The sequence below is a fragment of the Pan paniscus genome, chromosome 7, assembly GCF_029289425.2.
Source record: "Pan paniscus chromosome 7, NHGRI_mPanPan1-v2.0_pri, whole genome shotgun sequence".
NCBI classification, from domain to species: Eukaryota; Metazoa; Chordata; class Mammalia; order Primates; family Hominidae; genus Pan; species Pan paniscus.
The window spans coordinates 133641967-133652376 of record NC_073256.2 but is presented as its reverse complement, the minus strand read 5'-3'; positions in this window follow the sequence as shown (position 1 = coordinate 133652376).

The window sequence follows — 10410 nt, the reverse complement described above, 5'->3', positions numbered from 1 at the left end:
TCTCATATCTGATATCCACTCTATTAGCAAATTCCATTTTTTCTGTCATCAAAATATATCTAGAATTTTTCCCGACTTCACAATGTTTCCTTCTACTTGGGGATTTTAGTCGAAACAATCATCATATATGTATATTTGCAACAGTTTCCTTACAATTTCCCCAGCTTCCACACTTGGTCTCTTGTTCTCAAACCAGAAGCCATAACAATGTGGTTAAAAATAAATCCAATCATGTCTTTCCTCAGCTGAAAACCTTCTGATTGCTTCCAGTCTCAGAGTAAAAGCCAAAGTCTTTATAGGTGGTTCCAATATATGAGGTTCCTATATATGAGTCCTTTATATGAGGACTACATGTTCCTCATTACCTATGCCTCCACTGCCTCTCTGACCCATTTCCTATGAACCTCTCCCTCATTCCCTCTACTCCTAGCACTCTGGCCTCCTCGCTGTTGCTTTAGCACACCCTGCATGCTCCACCTCAGGGTTTGTACCCTTGACTTACACAAGTGAACACCTCTTCTGCCTGATATTTGCAAGGTTTTTCTACTCACTTCCTCTAGTCCTCTGCTTAAATAACAGAAAGTCTTCCATGATTCCATCCCAAAATAGTCATCCTCATCACCTCACTCTCTAGCTTCCATATCTGACTTTATTTTCCTTCATGGAACCTCTCTTCTCCTGATATCTTGTGTCCAGAATTGTTTTTTTCCGGTGGGTTCTTGGTATTGCTGACTTCAAGAATGAAGCCGCAGACCCTCACAGTGAATGTTAAAGTTCTTAAAGATGGCGTGTCCAGAGTTTGTTCCTTCAGATGTTCAGATGTGTCCAGAGTTTCTTCCTTCTGGTGGGTTTGCGGTCTCGCTGACGTCAGGAGTGAAGCCGCAGATCTTCACAGTGAGTGCTACAGCTCTTAAAGGCAGCACATCCAGAGTTGTTTGTTCCTCCCAGAGTTGCTCATTCCTCCCGGTGGGTTCGTGGTCTCACTGGCTTCAGGAGTGAAGCTGCAGACCTTTGCGGTGAATGTTACAGCTCATAAAGGCAGTGCGGACCCAAAGAGTGAGCAGCAGCAAGATTTATTGCGAAAAGCGAATGAACAAAGCTTCCACAGGGTGGAAGGGAACCCCAGCAGGTTGCCACTACTGGCTGGGGTGGCCAGCTTTTGTTCCCTTATTTGGCCCCACCCACATCCTGCTGATTGGTCCATTTTACAGAGTGCTGATTGGTCCGTTTTTAGACAGTGCTGATTGGTGTGTTTACAAACCTGCAGCTAGACACAGAGTGCTGATTGGTGCATTTACAATCCTTTAGCTTGACAGAAAAGTTCTCCAAGTCCCCTACCTGATTAGCTAGACACAGAATACTGATAGGTACGTTTACAAACCTTTAGCTAGACACAGAGTAATGATTGGTACATTTACAATCCTTTAGCTAGACAGAAAAGTTCTCCAAGTCCCCACTCAACCCAGAAGCCCAGCCAGCTTCACCTCTCATTATGTATGTATTTTTTCATTAGCTGTCTTTCCCCACACCTAATTAGGATGTAAACTCCATGACTTTGTTTGTTTACTGCTATATTTCCAGCCCTTGAAACAAAGCCAGGCCTAGTCAAGAAAAATTTATTGAACCAACCTCTCACCTATATAACTGATAAATAATAGTTTATTTTAGGAGCTTAACTTTTCATAAACCAAATTTCTTAAGTAAACTGCTATTGAAATCTGCAAAAGAATGAGTAAAATGGTGGATATTTTGTGTTACATACTTGGGTCCTTTTTAAAAAGACATCTTAAATGAAAAAGACAGTTATAGTGTCAGTGTGCCTGGAGTTTAAGAGCAAAGAACAATAATTATTTCTATTACTTTGTTGAGTAATTGTCATATGCTAGACACTATAAGTGTTTTTATGTTTTTTGTATTTTATCTTATTCATTTCTCTCAAGAATTATATGTATGCGTGTAATTTATAATATTTATAATATATTTATAATTTAATTTTATAGATGAAAGTAGCAAGAGGTCAAATAACTTTCTCAAAGTCATACATTTGGAGTAGAACCAGATTTATCTGATTCCCAAATTTCCCACTCATTCCACTGTACTATTCTGCCTGTCATCAAAGAGAAATATAATTATTATAAAACTTCACTCACCAATTTCAAGGATATATTCTTTATTCCTAATATTTCTTTCTGAGTTTCTTTAGTAAAGGACCATACTCTTCTCAGCGGAATCTTACTATTTGCCTATGATTTGACCGGCCACTCTGTTCTGCCAATGATAAATTGTGATGTCATGCCACATGCCTTGGGTTTTGCATTGACAAAAGGCTATCAATTCTATCGGTTAGCTCTTACAGTGTAACAAATCACCTTATAAAAGTCATGGATTAAAACATTAAGTATTTATTACTGCAGCTCACATCTCTGTGGGTCATCTGGGTGGCAACTGATCCAGGCTAATCCAGGCTGAGTTTACTATTCATCTGCAAGTCAAGTGTGGTCTCAGCTCTAGACTGAGCCTAGCTGGGTCAATTCTGTTTCACGTATTTCTCATTTTCTAGACATATCTTTCTCATGGCAATGGCAGATGTACAAGAAGGCAAGCAGGGATATTTTTATAAGACTACATAAGTATTTGCTGTTAATCAAGGCCATTATCTTAGAATAGTGTCCTTTGATTTATCAGTACATCTGAGCAACATGGCAGCTGGCTGGGCCCTAAGTGCTTGATAGCTACCAATGCCCATTGCTTGTTTATTGCTGGGTAACCAGGGAGATTTGAGAGGCTGATCCCTAATCCGTGCTGTACTGTATTTACTGTTGGATATTTTAAAAGCTTGAGTAAAAATTTGTATACATGACAGAATAGTGCTGTGATGATGAAAAACTTTTGAGGAATGAAAGAAAAAGTTATACCTACAATATGTGTGATATAGTACAAAAAAGAGGATGGCTAAGAAAGGACTCAAGGCAGAAAAGGGAGATTGAGTTAGGTTGTGAGCTAAATTTGGGGTGAAAGGATAAAGAAATATCAACTCTTGGCTTTCTCTTTATACCTCCTTGGAATTCTCAAATATTTTGGAGCTTGCACGGGCCTTCTAGACACACAAGTGATGGATTCCCTAGTCACGTTTTTGGCTGTCAAAAAAAAAAAAGGCTAATACCAGATGCGGGAAGGATTAAGGACTTTAAGTTTCATATATAGCTGTAACACGTTTTTTCTTAATCTTTTTGTAGTTGACTTTCCCAAGATCACATCTTTTTTTTTAACCGATAACTGACTGCTCCCATCTAACTTTTTGTTTTTGTTTTTTTCTATTCAAATACATCCTTTTTCTTAATATAACAGCCATATCTTTTCCTAAACTAGTTCCTGTTTTTCTTACCTGTATAGTATTCCATTTTTGGCCTACATATCAAGAATTTTAAGTTGTATTTAATAGAGGGCCCAGTAACTCCTGGTGCCAGCCATTTAAGCTCATTTATCATTGCTGCAATTGTCCATTTATGGTTATTAGTGACCTTGGATAAGGATATACCATTGAATTCCCTGGGTTCTGAACACACTTCTTTCGGCCCCAATTGATAGCAGAAGCTCTGGCTCCTCATGGTGACTAGGGTCAATCACCTTGCCAATTTGATCACTCCTTATTTATCAGCTTTCCCACCTGCATGAGGAGCCCCAAGTGACCAGACAGCAGTCACAGCATCCGGTTAAATGAAACTCCTGCTTTGCTCCCTGTTGGAAGAATTTCCCCCTGGGAACTTAGATTTCAAATCCAGTAGAACATAAAGTTGTGAAGAGATAAAGACAAAATTCTTCCAATAAAGTCATGGTTGAGGGCATGCATTCCTACTTCCACTCCTCGGTTCTCATGCCCATGCATTGTAGCTCCTGGAATGCAGCACCACCTACAGCTTCATGGTTTGCTTCCTGTATTATACCTTAATCAGACAGCATCCCAAACACACAGGTTGTATGGCCCTCTACACTGAACCTTAATAGGCCATTTTATCATTCTGTTGAGCGGCCTTCTTTCTGGATGTTGTGGTGACCTGTGATCATGAGCCTGGTATCTGTTGTAGAAGATCCTGAGTATATGTTAAGAAAGATTCTGAATTGCTAAATCAAATATTTCATAGGCCCTCAAGTGGTGGTGCTGCCAGAAGCACTGCTTGCAGGGAAGGCAAACTTATACGCAGAATAGGTATAAATTCTAGTAAGGATGAATTGCTGTCCCCTCTGGACTAGAAGGGATCTGATGTAATCAAACTTCCATCAACTGGCTGGTTGATCTTCTTGACAAGTGGTGCCATATTGAAGGTACAGCTGCTGAGCTGTTGGGCATCCATCAACTGAATCACCTAAATTCATCTCGGTACAGATTGTTGGACCCATGCATAGTCTCCATTCTTGCCACCATGGATATTCTCTTTATGGGCTGATCGTACTAGCACTGGAGGGGGCAATGAGAGAGGCCATCTGACATTTGCAGGCTGAGTCATTATGCTACCTGGTTATGGGCACCTTCTTTACAGTGGACATGCTCATTGTCAGAAGACAAACATATCTTCATGCTTTGTGCCCAACATAGGTTCATTTACATTGCATCTTCTCCACATTTCCTTGCCTCACAGATGATCAAATCTTGTTATATTCAGGTCCCTTACAAATCAACTAAGCTATTTGCCAGTGCCTCAAATTATTTTCCTTCCATAAAAAGTGAATGACCAACTGTACTGCTCGCAACTCTGCTCACTGGGTAGATTCCCTTTTATCATTGTCCTCCAGGGCCATGCCAGAGTGGATTGTAGTGAAATAGCTGTCTAATTTAGTTCAATGTTAATATATTGTGATCCAGGTCTAGGTTCTTATTCTTCCTGAGTTAGCTGGTTTTAGAATATCACCCATGAGACTATAGGTTTAAATTGAAGGAGAAGCTTTAGGTGGCCTGAGAGTCAGTCGGCGTGTAATAGTTATTTGTGCCTTCTGGATTTGCTCAAGCCCTATCCCATCAAAAAATAGACTGCTGTTGTGCCCACCTGAACATAAGATTGCCTAGATCTGATTACACTCAGGTTATGATGGGTAGCTGCATTTGTATGGTCACTTAGTGTCAAATGGTCTGGTACTCAGTCTCCACCATAGCTGCTTTTAAAATTGCAAATAATTCCCTACTGCTGATGGCATGGCCTTGTGACAGAACCACTGGTGTCTGTATAATACATGCACCAAGATTTGTCAGAGACTCCACACAACATCCATATATACCTCCAGCACTATCAGTTTGCTGGGTCAAATATCTTTAATGGCAGAACAGCTTGCACTATAGCCTGGTCCAATTGTTTAGACCTCACTTGCTCTTGGCCATGTTCAACCCTGAAAGCTTTTTGAGTTACCTGATAGATAGGTTTCTCCATGGCCTTTTCTACTCCAGAGGCTAGGAAACCATCTGAAGGATTCTATCAGGTGCTAAGAATATTTATTATAATCTTGCATCTAGAGACCAGGCAGATACATTTAGATTGGATTCAATTATGACCCATACCATTCCAGTGCCATTGCTACCACATAGGCCCATATTTTACCCTGTGCTCCTCAACCCAATTCAATAGTATTGAACACTTTACAGTGTTGATGCTATAACATGGCAGGGGTTGCCATCAGTTAACAAGGGCTTATTGCCATCTGGCGAAGGAAGGGAATCATTTTTGAATCCCGTCCTGACTGTCTAATTTTGAGGGCACTCCTTGTAGCAATGGTATTAGCCTAGGTTCCTCCAAAACACAGAGCCCGAGAAAAGGTTTGCGAGCAATGTTTCTTTTGGGAAGTGATCCTCCAGAATGAAGTCGAGAATGGATTGAAGTGAAGAAGGAGGGAAAACCAATCTAAGAGTATTCTACCAAGGTGATCACCACCGTGGACGCCTAGGCCTTGATCGCCCAAGGGATTTCTGAGGAGCAGTGCAACACACTGCGGCACCGTCTGTCAGAAAGACTGGCAGGTTTTAGAAGTGATTTCTGTTTTTAAAAAATATTTTAAATTTTAATTTTTTTCATAGACATTATCTTTTAAAGTAGTTTTAGGTTCACAGAAAAATTGAGTGGAAGGTACGGAGAGTTCCCACATACCACCTCCTCCCACACATACATAGCTCTTCTCATGATCAGCATTCCCCATCAAGGTGGTATGTTTGTTACAATTGATTTATACAGACTTATATTGGTGCATCATTATCACCCAAAGTCCGTAGTTCACATTGGGGTTCACTCTTGGTGTTACACATTCTATGGGTTTGGACAAATCTATATTGACAGGTATCCACCATTATAGTATCACAAAGAGTAGTTTCACTACCTTAAACGTCCTCTATGCTCTGCATATTCATCTTTCCTTTACCCCAACCTCTGGCAACCACTGTCTCCTTCATATTGCCTTTTCCAGAATGCCATGCCATATACTTGGAGTTATTCCTGTTTTTGTGGGTACGATAAAGACATATGGGTTGAATAACAGTATACTTAGGTGGACTTGTAATAATATGAAAGAGAGATCGATGTCAACCTTGAACTAAGTAACCAGTGGCAGGTCTTAATATTCTGCAATATCACAATATTCCATAATGATATGTTTGAAATTATAATACATACTTTTATCCAAAATAGTTGTTGAGTATCTAAATTGGATGACTGAATCAAGAATTAGTATCAGGAAAGTCCAGCCTCTCCAAATTTGTCACTATTTTTCATTCTTCTCATCTCTCTGCCTGCTCTTACTTGCTGAAGCAACATTGTCCAATAGAAAAATAATGTGAGTCACATAAGTAATTTCAAATTTTCTAGTAGCCATGTTTTTAAAAAGTAAAAAGAAACAGATGGAATTAATTTTAATAATTTACTTTATTTATTCCAAATATATCCAAACTATGATTATTTCAACATGTAACAAACGTAAAAGTTATTAATGAGATATTTTACATGCTTTTCTTACTAAATCTTTAAAACCTGGTGTGTATTTTACACTTATAGCACATCTCAACTTGGACAGGCTGCATTTCAAATGCTGAATAGTCATTTGTAGCTAGTGGCTAACATACTGGACAGCACACTGTAGAATGTCCTTTATTTGTTCTCAGCCTTTATCTGCTCTTTGGTTAATTTCTACTCACCTTCAAGGAACGTACCAAATATTATCTCTTCTTCAGAATCTTTATCCTCTTGCCTTTTTATCTCCCTCCCTTACAGATCCTAATAAAAACAACAGCAAAAGTTTGTCTGCTTTTTCTATATGTTGTCAATGTACTTTTTTACTTATACCAATCACAGCACTTAGCATCCTGATTTATAATTCTTTGTTAACTTATCCATTTTTTACTAGACTGTGAGGTCCTGGAGAGCAAAAATTGTGTCTTCATCTCTATAGCACAGAATCTCACTAATTTTTAAAATTAAACAATTAAATGGAGTAAATATAATAAGATGAATTGAATGCATGTAAGTATAATGGGACTAGGTCCCTAAAACCAACTCCATAAATACAGAGTAGGAGGAATGTAGTTTAGAAGCACTCTACTTGAATAAGATTTAAGGAACTTAGATTTAATTATTAGCTCAACAGGAGCAAACATTTGTATTTTACCACTCAAAATATGAATGTTCACTAAGTTTGTATTAAGAAATGTAATGGATAAAGGCGAAAAGAGGACCTAGATTTTCCTTCCAACTAGTCAGACAACATATAAAACAATACTTTTGTGATCCTGTTTTCAGAAGGTTATAAATAAACTAGAATGAGGAGGAGAAGACTTAAAACCATCTCATCTGAGCAATGGGTTCAGGAACTGAAGATGTTTAGAACAAAGATGGAATGATCCAGGAAGATGACATTTCTTCGAAATACTTGAAGAGCCATCACGTAGATTAGAAGATAGATTAGACTTGTAGGCTTCTGAGAAATAAACATTAAATTTACTAATGTAAGCTACAAAGACTCAGATTTTACCCTTACATAAGCAAATAACTCTTATGACAGAGTTTAAAATGAAGCCTATCTAAGAGGTCTTTAAAAATGTCTGAATGAATGAATAAACGAAGTGAAGTGAATACTGACCCCCTTGCAGATAGGGGATTTCTCTTTCTACAGGGTATTCAAGTACAGGCTGAATAACAATTAGGACATGGTATAATGGGAACAGATGATGAGAATAGATGAACTTCATTCTTCTTTCCAAGCTATGAATTCTTCTTTTCAATAATTTTATTCACTCTAAAGAAAAACAGCATTGCTTTTACACAAGTCAGTGTTAACAGTGTACATAGCTAGTTGTGTATCCGTCATAAGAAACTCTCCAACCAAAACGATGTCATTTTTTTTTTTTAGTAATTTTCACTAGATTTTTGCTTTTGGAACACTCAGTTGGTTAAAAGAAGTTTATGATCAGTGTTTTCAGAATACATTTCGGGGCATGAAGCAAACCTTACCCTAACAATGCGTTATTACTCATTTATTTTTAGCTATTAGTCATGGAATGAAACAACACAGGTGCCCAGATGAATTCCTGGGCATATAAATGTGAAATCTCTGCCTCTGAGAGCTTCCAGTCTAGATTGAAACAATTGCAAAACAGGAAACCTGAGCTTTACCACAAGAGGATGAATGGGCATCATTGATTCCTTAATGTGTGACCTCTTCCAAACAATTGTGCTTTATTTATTCAGAAAGCTTCAACTAAAAAGCAGCTTAGGGCATATTTTAGCCCTCTAAAAATATAACAGTCAGTATCACAAGTGTTGCTTCAAATACATGGAATTTGCTGTGAGAATTAGGAGTCATCCTTTTGCCTTCGTGTTTATTATCGTCAATCAAGAACTTTCTCTGAGTGATTCCTATGTTTCAGGCACAGGGGAGATGCAGATGATTAAGACATTGTTCTTGACCTAAACAGAGCTTACATCTACAAAAGACAAAATATACTAACGTGAAATGCTTATTAGGCATCCGCCACAATGTTCATGCAAAATATATTTAGATTCAGACAGACCTCTTTTGAGCTCTACCACTCTTTGGACTTTGGTCAGTTTTCCTGTTTTTCTGAGCCTATATTTCATTGGTAACCTGAAACTACCTAACTAGCATGGTTGTTAGATGATTTGAATGAGATCCAGTAGGAAAGACAAAATGCAAAAATACAAAGTATTGTTTTAGTTGCCAAATGGGTAGACTAGATCAGAGGTTGGCAAACTTTTTCTATAAAAAACCAGATTGTAAGCATTTTAGGCTTTGCAGGCCACATGATCTCTATCCCAACTACTCAGCTTTGCTATTGTAGCACAAAAGCAGCCTTAGACGATATGTAAATGAATAAGCATGGCTGAATTCTAATAACATTTTATTTATAAAAATAGGTGGGAAGGTCTATAACTTACTGACTCCTGGACTAGGTAGTAAGGACTCTAAAAGTTAAGAGGAGAGAATAACCATCAAAGAATGAGCAGAATGTCTTCAAAGAGGAGAGAGAATGTTTTCTTATTCGTTTATTTTGGACTTTGTTTTTTATCCAAATTACATATGTTCAAAGTATAGAGTTAACTCTATCCAAATAACACATGTTCAAAGTATAGAGTCAACTCATTCTGCATGATTTACCAAGAAAAAAACGTTTTCCCCATTCCCTTGTCTGAGAGCCAATCATTTTCAACTCCTTTAGCTGATTCTTCTAGTATTAACTTCCAAATCCCTAAATAATATAGATATAAATTGCTCTTAATTGATTTTCAGTTTCAGGTACTATCTAGTAACTTTCTATTGTGAAAGACAGAGATCCCCCATCTCCCCAGACACTCCTAACTCCCACCACATAAACACTCTTCCTGTCACTCACTCAACCTCCGAGAATAGGTACATTGTAATTTTAGTTAGATGAATATTTAGTATTTACATGGTTATTACTATGTACGTGATTCATTCTTGAATCATATAGTAAATTATGTTTACTTAACCATTTTATATAACATTTTGTCTTCGCTAGATTTAATAATTTCCTTTCTTAGTATTCTTTGTATGTACTTATTACTAATTCATCCACAGCCTCTTTGGCAGTTATCTAATTATCTTCATAAGACATTCACATGCATCAGAAACTGACAATTGTATCTCCCTGAAGAAGAATGACCTGAAGCAGTAGTTCTCAAGTTGGTACCTTCATCAGAATACTTGAAGGGCTCATCACGACAGATTCCTTGGCCCCAATCCCAAAGATTCAGGTGTTTTGAGATGGTCCTGGAGAATTTGCTTTTGTAAACAGTCCCCTGGTGATTCTGATGTCAGTTCATGCACTATACTTTGAGAAGAACTGAGGAGCCTGAGCCAAGAGCTTCATCCCACTGCAGTCTGGACAGGATGCTTTGTAGA